General features: G+C 43.1%; 1 long non-coding RNA gene across 1 annotated transcript in view; it reads left to right on the top strand.

Annotated features, from left to right (window-relative positions):
• The first annotated feature begins 6,080 nt into the window (after positions 1 to 6,080).
• The window catches only part of LOC146892928 (uncharacterized), a 29,385-nt gene continuing 19,567 nt past the window's right edge, over positions 6,081 to 15,898 (top strand). Inside the window, exons 1-2 of the long non-coding RNA XR_015003414.2 lie at positions 6,081 to 6,284; positions 12,667 to 12,773. This is a non-coding gene — a long non-coding RNA (uncharacterized LOC146892928). The remainder of the gene's footprint in view (positions 6,285 to 12,666; positions 12,774 to 15,898) is intronic.

The following is a 15,898-nucleotide window of genomic DNA, read 5'->3' as shown; positions in this document are numbered from 1 at the left end:
GTCCTGGAGTTATAATGTGTGCTTCCATGCCCAGCCTTTAACATGGATGTTGGTGGTCTGAGCTCAGTGCTCCTGCTTGTGCAGAAGTTCTTTGCCAGCTTCCATATTCAGTCTCTATTTGCTTTTCCTGTTGTGCTCATTTCTATTTTACAAGGCTCTTTCTGAAAAAAAAAAATGAAGAAAAGAAAATACATTGGCCTTTCAACAAAATACATTATCATTGAAAACACTCAATGACTTTGTCAAGAAAAAGGCCTCCTCAGATCCTTTCTCTTGCAGATGCAGAGGCACTTAAAAAGCTGAGGCGAAAAAAAAAATAAAAGCATATAAAGAAAGAAAATTGGTATCATTTTGTATTTGTTTTTTCAATGAGAAAAATAATTATTCCTATTCAGTCGCTCACAGAAATGCCATCATTCTTAATTTCTCATTGTTTCTTCTTCTGACATAACTCAGCCAAATGACTTCATTCTATTTTCCTCTCCCCGCCTGACAATTTCCTAAGCTTGAGCTGTCTCAAGGATAATGACTCAGGCTAGGCTGGTGCTTGCTGGAGCCTTCCTCCCCGAATGCGATGTGGTTCCAGGATCATCTCAGCCTGTGTCTTCCAGACAAAGGAGCAACGTTCATAATAGCACAGAAATAACCACGACTCTCCACATCTTTTTTTTCAGAATCGAGGTCTCATGTCTCATCCTGTTTTAATTAAGCAATAAGTTCACTGTCAAGAGCAATTAGAGTTTTGAAGGTCAACATTTGCTTAATTAAAAACTTGAAAGGGGCTCATCTTGTTCACCTGTTCTGAAAGCACTCAGGGACCCTTAACAGGTGAATAGGGACTCAAAGGAAACCAAGGCGTGTCACATTGGGCCATCAACAGACACGGGAATTCACACTCCTGCCCCCTCTTTGGCAGCATTGGCCTCCTCAGAAGCCCAAGGTTGGATCCATAAATTGAATGTGTGGCATCATGACCCCAGACAGTCAGCAGATAATGGCTTCAAAGTGATGTAAAATGGCAAAGAATTTCATCAGTTGTCGGGTTTAAGCAGGCAGGAAACAAAGGGTTCACAACATTAGACTATCACATGAGGTTCAGCTGTGAGGTCTCATGCGACTTGATAATCAAGCCGATTCATTGAGGTCATACGGTCTAAGCAAAGTTTCAGTGGTCTAGGGGTGGGGTTACACATTACCCACTAAAGTAATCACACGAAGTCAAGATCCTGGTCATTCTTTGGAGGCAACGAAGCCACTAGGGGTGGATTTCCAAGTGTCAGGCCCATAAAAGCCTGAGCTTTCTAGGAGTGTGCTTAGAAGCACAAGGCCCAGAGGGGCTGCTGGGACCTCTGAAGTCAAACCCTAGCCTCCCCTGACCTTTAACCATTGGAACTAAAGTCCCCATGTCTCACAGAGGGTATTAATCTCTAGGGCTGTCGAGGCTAGAAACTTGATCTTGCATAGTTTCTCCTGGTTCCAGCAGTGCATACACGCATGAGTGTGTGTGTGCATACACACACACACACACACACACACACACACACACACTTCACTAAAATGAATACTTTAAAAAGATACATAAAAATTATTATATTCTTTTTCAGAGTAGATAGACTGTTACTCATGGGAAAGGCAGAGGTTGAGAGGGAAGCAAGCTCTGGAGACCTGTGATACTCAATTGTTCCTGGGCTACTTCAGGGAAGTATCTGGCATTGCCTGTTCAGTTTCCTAAGCTTAAGATCACTGTGCATGCTCCCATATGGTTAATATGATAGTTAATGCTGACTACCACATTGACAGGAGATGAGTCTCTGACAAAGCTTTTGAGAGATTATCTAGATTACGTTAAATGAGGAGGAAGGACCTACCCTTAAATGTAGGTGGTGCGATCTCATGGCTGGCCGCATGACCTGCACACACAGGAGAAAACAAGTTGAGAACTTGCCTTCACCTCTCTGTTTCCTGACTGTGAATACGATGTGACCAGCTGCCTCACAACCCTTCCACCACCCCGCCTTCCCAGGATGGAGTGTGCTCTCAAACTCTGCACCAGACCAGACTCTTCCTCCCTTAGATGGCTTGTCAGGTGACAAATCACAGCAACAAGACAGCTCATACAGCCAAGAAGACTGCAGGCACCCACAGCAGCCTTGAAAGAGCATTAAAGCCACTCTTAGGCCTTGCTGTGGCTCATGCCTTCTCCAAGTGCAGAAATGTGTCCTAAGTGATCTGTCTTCCTAGCAGCACCTGCTGTGGCAGATCTGTTCATCCCAACAGATTTGGCAGAGATCAGTGGGATCCCATCATGCCTTTCATTTTGATTTCAAAGACTACACTGAAGTTGATTGGGCCTTACCACACTTAGGCTGGTCACTGAGTTGTCCTGTTTGTTCAAGGTCCTTGCCATTTTCTGTTGGGTTTTGTATTCTTATGCTACGTATAGATAAGATCACCTCTGTCTCTTGGTATGTCCTTCATCAATGCATAAGCTTAGAAGAACCTCTACATGCTACGAGTCGATTTTTCCTCCTCTCATCTGATGCGCAGTCTTGAATGCTTGTGTAATCACATTTCAGGTCTTTTCTTTGGAATAGTATGTACTGCTGGCTTTTTTTAATAAAAAAATGTAGCAAAGACAAAAATATGAATACATTTCTCTCCATAGCTTATAAAAGTTCTATTGAATTGACTCTGACATTTAGAAACAATCCATCTGAAAATGTCATTGATGTATGGCTAGAAATAGAGATAGATGGAGCTGGGCACCGTGGCTCACGTCTGCAATCCCATGGCTTGAAAGGCAGAGACGAGAGGATCAAGAGTTTAACTCTATTCTCAGCTATATAGTGGGTTCAAGGAAATATAGCCTAGACTACAAAATAGAACACCAGTGTGTGTGTGTGTGTGTGTGTGTGTGTGTGTGTGTGTGTGTGTGTGTGTGAGAGAGAGAGAGAGAGAGAGAGAGAGAGAGAATGTAAGAAAGACTGAGTTCAGTTTTTCTTAAGATCTTTTCAAGTAGTTAAAACTGTGTCAGCAACATTTACTGAAAACATCACCCCTTTCTCCACCATGAGTTAGGCAGCCATACCTGCCTCTGTCTCACCTTAAACAGAGGCTGGGAGAAATACAGACAGTGGAGACCTAGCAGAGAAGACAATCCCAGGATCAAGAAAAAGGCCTTTCAGGTAATATTCTTGCACAGAACCTGGCTGCATTCTTCCCGAGTCCTGAGAACACAAAGGAGAGTAGATTTAAAGGTAAGGAACTAATGCATTCGGCATGGAAAACTCCAAAGCAGGATAGCACTCCAGATGAAGAACGGTCCCTGCTCTCCTCTTATTCAGGTATGTGGTGAGATAGAACAAATCAAACCAGAGGGTGTTCAGTTTCTCAAGGAGACGAGCTTGAGCAAGCTTGCAATTGCTGCATTGGTGCATGCTGAGGAAGGCTGCAGCTGCTGTAAAGAAGTTCTTCTTGCACTGGATGGGGACAACAGGAAAGGAGTTTAGGGCAAGATATCACCCACTGATGGCTCCATCTTGTGAAAATGTAGGTGCTTAAAAAAAAAAAAAAATGTAGGTGCTTTTGAAAGAAGAGAGCCCTCACTAGGACAGCAACTCAAGAAGTCTCCAGCTCTGCAAAACAACAAAGGGAAGTGTTCCTCCAGAGTCAGCATGAAAAAGTTGTTGTAGCTGTGGTCCAGAGAGACCAGGCTCCTCCCACGCTAGGTGTAGAACTTGGCGGCATTGCCCACGTGTTACCACGTTACTGTTATTGAGGGCGTGAAGGATGCAAGTTGTGGGGAGTCATAGAGTCTTACACTATGGATCTTAAGACCTGAGGAGGCCAGGCAGAGGATGAGATTTGGATTCCTCACAGGGAGAGGTGAAACTACTATGTAACACTGGGAAGGTGAAGCTTAAGTTGCAAGAGAGACCCCAGGATGTTGAAGATACCAAAATGGTGGGGTGTCTGTCCAGGAAAGGTGTAGACACAGGGTGTTGGTGGCTTCGGAGAGGTGCTGCAAGGAGTGAGCTGAAGGGTGGCGTCATATAAGACCTTCTCGGCTCATATGATTTCCTCACAAGCCCTAGATATGAAACTGCAGAGTTTGGTATTCACCCTTTTGGCTTTCAGTTTTGCTTTGGCTGATATTTCCTTGCTACGCCCTATTTCTCCCTTTGGGACTGAAAATGCTTGCCCTGTACCACTGTAGGGCAAAGTAGGCAGCTACTATTTTGATTCTTCAGGTATTGGCAGCTAAGAGATCCCCCAGTCTCAGTTGGATTTATGAACAGTTTAGGAATTTTGACTGTTAAAGATTACGGGAACTTTGGAAGTTAGCACAAATGCATTGTACATCAAGAAGTGGCCACAAGCCAACAGGCAGTATAACAGGCAAGTGTTGTGGTTTGAATGAAAAGTGTCCCACATGGGCCCATCCATTTTAATTTCCAGATTGGGGCACTATTTGGAAAAGTTTGGGAAATATTAGGAATTGGAGCCTGCCTAGAAGAAGTGACCGTAATAATGGACCCTGTGTTTTTCTATCTCTCACTTCCCGCTCACTCTCCACCATCTGACCGTGACTACAGTGTACCAGATGCCCCTGCCTCTTCAACCACACCTCTCTGACCACAGTGAACTACAGCATCCCCTAGGATAAGAGAAACAACCCTTCTTCTGTTGCTTTTGTTGGGCATTTTAGAGTGGCAAAGAGAAAAATCATGTACATTCGTCTTATTAATACTAGGCTTTGCCTTCTATTATTTGCGTTTATAACTACAAATTTCCCTCTGCTCTTGCCTTCAGCTGTCTGCTGCAGTTTTTCATATATGCTTTCCTTTCGTACCAGGTTAAAATATGCTCAAGTGATCATTATGATCTCTTCTATGTTCCATTTTGAAATAAACCTCTTAATATCCTAATATATGAGACATTGGTCCATAAACAATTTGATTGGTGGCCGCAGAAAATACTTTATATATTTTAATACATTTAGAATTCATGTAATATCGGTATATCCAATAATTTTTAACATTTTAAATAAATATTCTACAAGTGCTAGAAAATAATCCTTTTCCGCAGTTATTGGAGACTTGGTGCCTAATTATGCCCACTATATGGTCTTGCTCATATTTTCTAGAAACAATAAATTTCTACAAAATTAGAAGTTTGAACACATCTGTCTTCCTGGTGAAAGAAACCTCTTAGTGTTATGAGATGATTTTCTTTGTCTCTAGTAATGCTTTGTGCCTTCTGGGCTAGCATTTTTTATGTAAACCCATCAGCGTGCCTTTGAAGAATGCTTTTCTGTAATCTCTTCCTACCCTGTTGTTTTTGGCGTTATTATTCTTACACGTGTTTAGACTGTTTCTTGTGCTTTTGAAGAATTCCAAACTGTGTGAGTTTTGTTGTTGTTTTGTTTTGTTTTTTGTTCATTCCAATATATTTTCTCCATCTGAAGAAATCACTTTCACTAAATTTAATATAGTAGTATGTGTCTGCATGCCTTACATTTTTATTTCTCATTCAGCATGCATTTCACTTTCTTTTATTTATTTTTCTCTTGGATGTTTTTAGGAATGTTTTTATATTTAAGTTTTTCTGCTACAGGCTTGAATTTATTTTATTTATTTATTTATTTTTGAGACAGGGTTTCTCTGTGTAGCTCTGACTATCCTAAAACTAGCTCTTAGCTTTGGCTGTCCTAAAACTAGCTCTATAGAGCAGGTTAGCCTCTGCCTGCCAAGGGCTGGGATTAAAGACATGCACCACCACTGACTGCAAGGGCTTGAAATTTATGCATTTTGCTTTGTTGCTGTTGTTGTGTTGTTTTGCTCTAGATAGGGTCTCTAAATCACCTCAAAGCCGTGATCCTCCTGCCTCAGTCCACCTAGTGCTGGGCTTACAGAGACGCCATATAGTTGGACATATCCTTGTTTTCTGTTTACATGTACTTATTCCAGAATAGCCTTGGTTTTCATTTCCTAATAGATAAAATTATTTTTGCTTACTTCGATACTTTTCATCTCTGTGGTGCTTTGAAGGAGAAGCGTCCTTCTGAGTCCAGGCATTTGACTAGTTAGTTCCCAGCTAATGGTACTACCTATGTGGGCCTCCTGAAGACGTCTGTCACTGAGGGTGTGCTTGAGCATTTAAAGACACGCATTTCTCCTTGCCTCTCTCTGCTTCCTGCTTCGAGGGTCAAATGGAAGTCCTCAGATGTTTCTCCCACCACTCTACCTCCATTCTACCATTATGGACTCTGATTACCTGGAACTGTAAGTCTGAATATACTGTTACCTGAACTGTAAGTCTGAATATACTGTTTTTTTCTACAAGTTGGCTTGATCATGGTGTTTTTTCACAGCAGTGAAAAAGTAACCAATACAATCTCTTTCATGAATGCTAATGCTACTCAATATTCTGCCTCTTTGTTTTATTTTGTTTTTAGTTTTATTATATTTATTTATATTTGTGTGTGTGTGTGTAAAACATTCAGGATTTGGTTCTCTTCTTCCCTTATCTCAGGGATTGAACCAGGTCCTCAGGCTTGGTGGCAAGAGCCTTAAACAACTGAGCCACTAAAAGGCAGTAAAAATAGAGGCAATGTGTCTGCATAGAAAAGTTCCTTCAGGATAACACTTGTTATAATCAAAGACCATCAAGACCATGGGCAGGCCCCCGGTAGGAGGGAGAACTTTTCAAAAACAATACATGGTGGAGAGCTAAGCCTGGTTGGACCCCAAATGGAGAGAGAGGGTTCACTTGAACACCTGGAAGGGAATTTCATTAACAGTGAGAACAAGAGAGGGGAGATAGGAAGAGAGAGATGGCCTCCATGAAAGGCATGGCAGGGGGAGGCCTGACAAGCCTCTTCAGAGAGCAGCATTCTCCTCCAGACCAAAGCCCCGAGCAGTCTCCCTGAGGAGTCTCAGAACAAAGGAAGATCATGTGATTCAGTTGAGCCTAGCACATTGACGTGGAGCAAGAAGGCGCCAGCTATTAGCAAGTCGTGGCACAGACAGATTAACTCTCTGTCTCAGGGCTGCATGAGCTGTGGCCTAATTTAAACTGCAGGATCTGGCCTACAGGTACAGCTCTTCTACTCAACCAGTAAATTATGCCTGTGTATTTGTTTTATACCTCTGTGATATTGCAGTTGCTCATATCTGTATTCCTACAGGTTCACTGGCGCGGATGGCAGCTCTCACCACAAGCAATGGTTTAGACTTCTAAGTCAACTTAGCTTGCTGAAAAACCTTGTACTAGTTACCGCTTACAGTGAGATTCAGGTGACTCCCATCACCTTGGGCACTGACGTCTCATCACAGACATGTGTGACCATTCATTTACATGACATAAATAAAGGCTATAAACTCCACGTTAATGGAGGTCAGGTTTTCACTGGGCACATGAAGGCTTTGCTCCATGAGAAAGTTTCAGACTTTGGAATTGGGAATAGATGTTGCAAGGCAATGAGGTCTGAATGATGGTTTTGCTGGCTCGATTTGTGAGAGAGCAGGTTTTGGGGGTACATTTTCTCTCCGTGGATAGTAGGATTTTTTTTTTTTTTAAAAAAAGCTTTTCCCCGTCCATTTCTGTCTCAATGACAAATCTTCCTGAAGCCACTGTGTGCGTGGTGGGAAAGACCTGAACAATAAGATTAGAGAGTTGAGTACCATCACACAAATGAAAGCACAGGGGACATCTGAACTCACAATCTCAGTCCGTGTGCGTGGCTTCCTTTCAACACATCCTGCCTCCAGAGTACGGAGAAAATATCCCAACCAGATGAAAAGATTCAAAGCAGACACGCAGGGGAAAGGGCAGCCTCAGAAGTAGCAGAAGTGGGTGAGGTCTTCCAGAGACTGCTGAAGAGGTCAAAGCGTATTCCTGCCTCTTCTGATTGGAGATGTAGAGTCTCCGCTGGAAGGCTGTGTGCTCTCAGGGATTTTACTCGGGAGTAAATTATTTCCAATATGAACTCAGCATTTATCACGCTAATTACCCCATTATTCACATCCCTGCTCTAGAATGAGCCAACACGCGTGCATTTTTAAAATACAGATTTACAGAACTTCATCTCATAAATCTCCTTGTGAAAAGCCCACCAGGTGTTTTAGTAGGAGAGCCTCCAGCTCTTAGTGATTTCCAGTTCCCGGGCACTAAAAAGAAATCAGCTGAAGAGTTAAATCTCTCCTTGACGAGCTGCTAATGGTCAAAACATCACACAGTCCAGAAGTTGAAAACCAGCACCACCTGTAAGACAGTCTGAAGGAGACCCCAACAAGCTGGTTAGGACCTGAAGTGTGGGTCCAGTTTTTAACAGCATGGGAGTTACTTCAGCTATTAGTAGCTATAGAAACACAGAGATTGATTTTTTTTTAAATGAGTTTTGAAGTGACAACATCAAAGAATAAGATCGCCAAATGTTTTGGATGACACAGGAGACAACCGCCTGCAACAAAAAAAAATCACGGTGGGGGCATGGATCACTTTAATCTTTTAGGAAGTTAATTTAGTAATGTTAGTACAATTAAAACTTCAATTTATGATAACAACACTACTTTTGAGAAATCTATCCCATTAAAATCAAAACCAGCATGCATAAACGCCTGTGCATAGAGGACCAGTGCTTGCTCAGTCCCTGTTTGATGCTGTCAATAGGCTAAGACCTTGCTCTCATGGCATGGACCTTCTAATAGAGGAACGTGGACAATAAATATATACAAAGAAAGTCAGGTGAGGTAAACACTATGTCAGTAATGCAATTGTGTCATTAGGACAAGGTAGGACAAGAAAAGGCCTCGCTCGTGTTGGAGAGATGGTGCAATAACCACTACGCTATCAGAGGACTGGGGTTTGCATGCCAGTACCCACATCAGGAAACCCATAAATACTTGCAACTCTAGCTCCAGGGCAAACCAAGGCCTCCTTTGGCCTTGATGGCCAATTACACACTACACACACGCACACACGCACGCACGCACACACGCACGCATGCACGCACACATGCATGCATACACACACCCTTTTTAAAGATGGGTCCCTCCAGCCAAGTATAGTGTCTCACACCTGTCATCTCAGCACTTGAGAGACTGAGGTCAGAGGACAGTGTAAGTCTAAGGCTAGCCTGAGCCACACTGTGAGATCTGATCTCAAAACCAAATAAATGATGGTCCTCCAGGTACCAATTGGCTTTCAGCCTGAGAGTCCCAATAAAAATCCCACCTTGCAAGCATTTCAAGATTGTCAATACATGTACAAGTCTGAGGACAAGCTGATTTTCACCAGCAAAGGGATATTTATATTAATCATGTGTGGTCAGAGAAGCACCTCACCTTCCACCTTCCTTGACATGGGATATCTTCCTTAGCACATAGGTATGCCAAACTAGCTAGGTCTTGAGCTTTCTGTGAGGCTCATCTCTGTCTTCTACCTGTCCATGTGAACACTGCAATCACAGGTATTCTCCTGTGTCTGGCTTTGTGTGGTTGTTGGATATTTGAACTAGGTCCTCCCCGTTGAACTGCACCCTCTGAACCTTCTCCCCGACGCCCAAGATTTAACAACTCCTGGTGTTTTAAGTCTTTCTTGTCTGAGTTTATGGAAGACTTAACCTTTTTGTTTTTGATGTTAAAGGCCCCAATACCTTCTTGGATTTACACTTTCTCTCCCACATTATATCTTGCCACCAAACCTGAGGACATAATTTCCAGAGACTTTTGAAAGTATCTGGAATTTCATCACTGCTCTTAACACTCACTTCCGTCTCCCTACTGCATCTTCTCCCTTTGGGGCTTTCCCAGGGCCTTCGGTCTGGGATGCTCGTTTCAACCCTCAGTCCGCTCTCAGACAGAAAGATCTTGGTAGATGTCATTAAGGCTGTGTGACACTGTAGATGAATGCACAGTCTCGGTCTCTGAGCTGGCTCAGGGGTTAAGAGTCTGCGCCGCTTTTCCAGCCCACCTGACCTCAGTTCTCAGCACTCATAGTATGAGGGTCACGATTGATGGCTGCTTCAGCTCCAGGGAATTCAGTTCCTTCTTCTGGCCTCTGTGAGCATGTACACACACACACGGGGAGAGAGAGAGAGAGAGAGAGAGAGAGAGAGAGAGAGAGAGACTACAAAAATAAAGCTGGTCACATCACATCCACAGTGAAGAGCAGAGACAAATGATTGTGTGCACACTTAGCGCTCAGCTAGCTTTCTCCCCTCTGACACAGTCCAGGACCCCAAACCCAGAAAACAGGCCACACACACTTTCAGTCTGGGTCTGCCCACGTCAATGAAGGCCATCAAAACAGTCTCCTGTAGATGTACCTTCCTGATCTAGACAGTCCCTCATTGAGACTCTCTTGCCAGGACATTCTGGATTGTCTCAAGTTGACAAGTAAAACACATAATCACAAGCGCCCATCAAACCAAACGATCGGTTTTTCTTGATGTTTTCAACTGCATTCTGAATCCTAGGATGGGTTCCTGACTTGCAGCAGGCACTCTGCAGTTACTTGCCAAATCCATGAGTAAACATTTTAGTTCAATTTGGAATGTGTGTGTGTGTGTGTGTGTGTGTGTGTGTGTGTGTGTGTGTGTGCATGCGATCATGTGCAATTGGACACTTACGCATGTGTATCTGTCTGTCTGTGTAAATACACACATGTAAGCAGAGATGAGGGATACCGTCAGATTACCTCAATGGATTGCTCCAAGAAAATAGAGCCAGAGTCACTGAGGCATCTAGTCAGATTTCTTTTAGTGTTTCTGAATTGATGGGATTCTTATTCTCTGACTTACATTTATGACTTTTTGCAAAAACATTATAACTCAATTTTATATTTATTATTAATGTTAACAAGAAAATGTACTTAAAGTGTTCAGAGCCAAAGATTAATTTATTTCCCCTTCTTATCATTACTGTCAGCATTTTAGTGGGAAACACATAAATACTCAGGAGGTCGAAGCTGTTTATACCAGGAAAAATAATTTAGAAATTTCCATGGGTTCTGAGCTTGCCAAACCCAGAAGCTAGCCAGACTTCCCGGGTCTGAGCATAGCTGCAGACGATACACGGAGCTTGGGGTGCGGTGTGCCTCATCCAGAGATGCTGGACTCTGTTGTGATAGAATACTACAAACAGAAGGAGGCCAACAGCGGGAGTGGAGTAAGAAGGAGCAATGGAGGATGAATATGACCACAGTGCATTCTATACATGTACGGAATTGTCAAAAACTAACTTGAAGAAAAATGTTACAACTCAGAGGGTAAATACGCCTCCATTTATAGATTAAAAATGAATAAAATAGAATAGAAGAACCAGTCAACAAGCTGGGACTCCCCAGCCCTTTCTACAAATGAAAGTGGATGCAGAGATAGAAGACTCGAGCCCAGCACAGTGCCCTGAGCCTTCCCCCAAAGGAGTTTCTGAGAGCTAAGGGGAAATTGCTGGGACTCCCAGAATGAGTGCATCTGTGAGCCTATGTGTGGGCAGGCTGGAGAGCAGAGCCATTTGTTAATGTTTGAATAAAGTTAAAGGAATGTTTGAAAGAAATGAGACAAGGTAACTGTCTTAAATTATTTCAAAGGAGCAAGCTGACTTTTTCTGATGTTTAGGCAGACAATTTGAGTTTAGTAAAACAGAATATCTGAAAGTATGCTTGTCCAATGGTGAGACTGACTGCCAAGCGTAACGACAAAGGAAGAGTTCACAACAGAGGAAGTACATGGAAACCAGTCATAAACAATCCCTACATGTATACACAAGTGTACAAGGAGGTCAGCCCAGTCCTGCATGCCAGGACAAAGATTATATCTATAAGAACCCCCATAATTCACAAGCCAAAAAGTTAGTGTACTGGGGTGTGGGTTGCAAGCAACAGAAACTTTGTTTTGCCTATGTTTATGCAACAGAAAGACCAAATTTAGATCCTAGCTCCAAGTGGTTGTGACCCGATTCATGAGTTTGTATTTCCACTCTCTTGAAGCATCTTCCTCCTTCTCTTCTTTCTCCTCCTCCCCCTCCTTTTTTTCTTCCTTCTCCTCCTTTCTTTTCTTCCTCCTCCTCCTTCTCTTCCTCCTTCTCCTCTTTTTCATTCTCCTCCCCTCCTCTTCTTCCTTCTATTCTTCCTTCTCCTCTTTCTTCTCCTCCTTCTCTTCTTCCTCCTTCTTTTGTTCCTCCTCCTCCCCCTTACTTCTCCTTCTTTTCCTTCTCCTCCTTCTTCCCTCATTAAGTTGTGAGGCAGAAGCAGTCCCCATGCCAGCAAAGGCTCCCAGCATCTCAGCAGTCCTAGACAATAGCACATTCCTGTCTTCATGCATTTAAATGGAAAGGTCCTCTTTCTCAAAGACTCAAGTAAAAGTTCACAAGGAAATGCCTGGTCATTCATCCACGCCTGACATAACACACAGTTGAGACACAATAATGGACCATCCTGGGTCATGACCTATGCCTGTCAGGTTCAAGGCATAAGGCTGTGAGTGACCACCCTACCAGGTGAGGATAGGGAGAGCCTTTCCCTAAAGGAAAATTAGAGGAAACACGGAAAAGATACAGACAGGCGCTGGACTTCTGAGACAGGCACACAGAACAAAGAGATGGACTGCTGCATTGAGCTCAGCTGGGGTCAGGAGGGCCAAAAGTAACAGTTGTCTCTTTCCAGCTGACATCAAGAAGTCACCAAGTACGCTGCATGCTTTGGCTTAGAGACTGCTTCCCGGAATTCCAGAAGGAGATCGTGCCGTTCCTCCACCACTTGACAACAGGATGGTATGAAGATTAGATGTACGCTGTCACTGAGTCTCTAACAGATGGGAATTGCTTCTTCTTGAAATAGCTACTGATGTGGGGCTGTTAAGATTAGCAAGGGCAATGGGTTTCCATTTGTAGGAATGTGTATTATGCTAATCAGCCAAGCAGAAGGGACCGTTAGTCATCCTTTCCTTGTTTAGGAGAGGCAGAGTTTTGCAGATGAAAGGGAGCCGTGTATGGGCTGGACGTGGTGTGTGTGTGTGTGTGTGTGTGTGTGTGTGTGTGTGTGTAGGATATCTGTGTTTGTGTGCACATACACACATAAAATGTGTGTATGTGTGTGTCCATATGTGCATGTGTGTGTGTGCACATGCAGGATGTGTATGTGTTTTCATATTCTTATGCACATCCTTCTCGAGTACATGCGAGCTTTAGATTAAATATAAATGTACAAATGCGGTATTTCTGAAAAAAGGCGGCAGGATGTATAATGTTTACCAGGAAAGTTTGGGAACCACGTAGCCTCAGTTCAAAGTTCGGCCCCATGCTTGTCTATAACTCTACATAAAGTAGTGCTTAGCAACAGCAGATGCTCATGGCAGAGCCAAATAAGTTAACACTAGTGAATGGATGAAACACACACAGACAGTGTGTGTGGAAAATCCCAGTTCTTTTGTGGTTTTGTGGAAATCACTCACCCATCCTGGACATAAGTTTTCCCTCCTCACGAAGTGTGACATCTTCACAGAAGTGAAGACACTATAGACCCTAGAATGACAAAACAGACTCTGTAAAGGTTCAGCCCTTGTTTTTCTGCTGTGCTCCTGTTAGAAGGAAGCCAAAACAACATGCTGGGTCTTAGAATAACAAGAAAAAAATAACACACAATATGTTAACAAACAAGCAAGTCAAACAGGGAATGAATCAGTCAAATTAAAAATCCTAAATATTCAATGGCTTTAAAAAGACGAGGGAATAAAAATCTAACCATGAAGTTACCACTTAATTACTTGAAATGAATTCTGTCCTTATCAAGTAATGCTTGGGACAGAGATGGTTAAAAATATACAAAGTGAGAGATGGGAAGAAAAGGCAAATGAATTGTATAATGTTGCTTACTAAGGTAAGTACATCATTCATTAGTGATTGAGTTGAAGGAAGTGAGATGCCCCCATTCTCAGCCCAGAGAAATCATTAGAAACGGAGGATGAGAGTCCTAGAAGTTGGATTTCTGTATATGTGACTGAATGTGTGTCAAATTTGCTTCCCATAAAGATGCCTTGCAGGATGTGAATGGAAGCATCCCTTTGGAACCCCCATCTGTCACTGTATAAATTGGTTTCAGAGGAAGTAACGTGGAGGCTGCAAATGGGATTGAAATGACACAGGTGGGCTACATGGTGGAAGAAAAAGACTTGGAAACTGAAGCTCAGGTTGAAAAAATAAACCAGTCTTTTAAAGGGAGGAACTGGGTGAGAAACTTAGCCGAAATACTCATCCACAGCCAAATTATCCTTCAATAAAATGTGTTTCAGAGATTTCCAGGAGGTGTTGGTTATTTCAGTGGCTGTTGATGCTCCATCGCTCTCCTACTGGTACTTAATATAGTTTAACTGTGAGAGTCAAGAAATGGGGGAGCAGAGAGAAGAACGAAAGAACCAATGATGGGTGTGGACCACACAGAGATATCCTGGTGCGCTGGCAGACTGAGTGATGGGAATCCTTACTCCACTAAGGTAGCTTGCCTCCATGTGAACTTAGAGAAACCAGAAAAATAAAGGAGGAAGGACATTTAGGAGATATGAATTCAGTCCAGAGTCTGTCACATGATCCTCCATTATGACATTTCCCGTAGCAGCTTTTCATCTTGATTAGAATATGCTGAACACAGCTTCACAGACCAGCTCATCGCAACATGATTCAGTGTGCACTGAGAAATTTTTAAATTACTATTATTTGAACTTTCTGATTATTGTTTTGCTTGTTTTATTTATTTATTTGTTTACTTACTTAATGTGTGTGTGTCTGTGAGTGTGTGTGTGTGTGTGTGTGTGTGTGTGCGAGTGTACACACTTGTGCCTGCACAAATTATATTGGTTCAGTCCAGAAGGGGGCATCAGATTCCCTGGAGCAAAAGTTATAGTCACTTGCAAACTGTTTGATGTGGATGCCGGGAACCAAACTGGGGTACTTGTTCTTAAACTTCTGGGCAATCTCTTGCCAGCATCTTCCTTTGGACTTTTTGAGACAAAGTCTCACACTTTGATGACCCAGGATGACCTCAAGCATGTGGCATGTTTTCTGAGTGTTGGGGTTCCATGCATGAACTTGGAGTTCCATTTCTAGCTTAGAATATTCATTTTTAAACAGAATATAAATTTATCTCTTGATAGCTTCTACAGGCTGATCGCTTTAGGATTCTTTTCTGTGCTTTCTAAAATATATGTATTCAATTATTCAAAACTATTTATTGAACTTCTTTCACAGTACAAGACCCTTCTCTGAAGTCCGTAAGAGGAGTTGGTCTAGTGGGTCTGTAATGCCAGCTTCCCTGAGGCAGAGGAAGGAGGTCTGCAAGAGTTCAAGGCAGCCTGGGCACCTGAGTGTGATCCTGTCTCAATGCAAAGCAGGGAAGTGCTGGGGCTGACACTCAGTGGTGGAGGACCACCCACCTACCCTGCACTAGGACTGCAAAAACAAAGAAGCCCTGGGGGGAGCAAAGCTGTGAAAAACAAACAAGGCTTGAAGTTCCTCTTCAAGCCTTTTCCTGAGACAAAGGTGATGGCTGCAGTTAGCTCACACATGGGGCTGTGTGAAGGTGTAGACCACAAGGAGAATGCAAGCAAGGTTCCACTCTCTCAGTAGGGAAAGGAGTTCCTGCTTTCCTGGGATTATTTCAGGCAGCATGGGAAATGCTGATGCAGGGAAACTCCACACCCACAGGGGAGAGAAGCTGCAAACTCTGCTGCCTCCTGCACTCCTAGCTTCTGAAGGACCAGGGAGGACTCGGGAGATATTCTGTCACTGCCTGCTTTCGGCTTTGACAGTGAGCATCTTGTGGGTTCTAACATGGTGAGCTGGTGACAGATAGACTGAAGAATGTGGCGACTTTCCTGTATGTAGGTAGACAATAGATGGTCACT

The sequence above is a fragment of the Myodes glareolus genome, chromosome 9, assembly GCF_982192425.1.
Source record: "Myodes glareolus chromosome 9, mMyoGla1.1, whole genome shotgun sequence".
Classification (NCBI taxonomy): Eukaryota; Metazoa; Chordata; class Mammalia; order Rodentia; family Cricetidae; genus Myodes; species Myodes glareolus.
The sequence above is the reverse complement of the archived record's forward strand: the minus strand, read 5'-3'. Positions and strand labels throughout refer to the sequence as shown.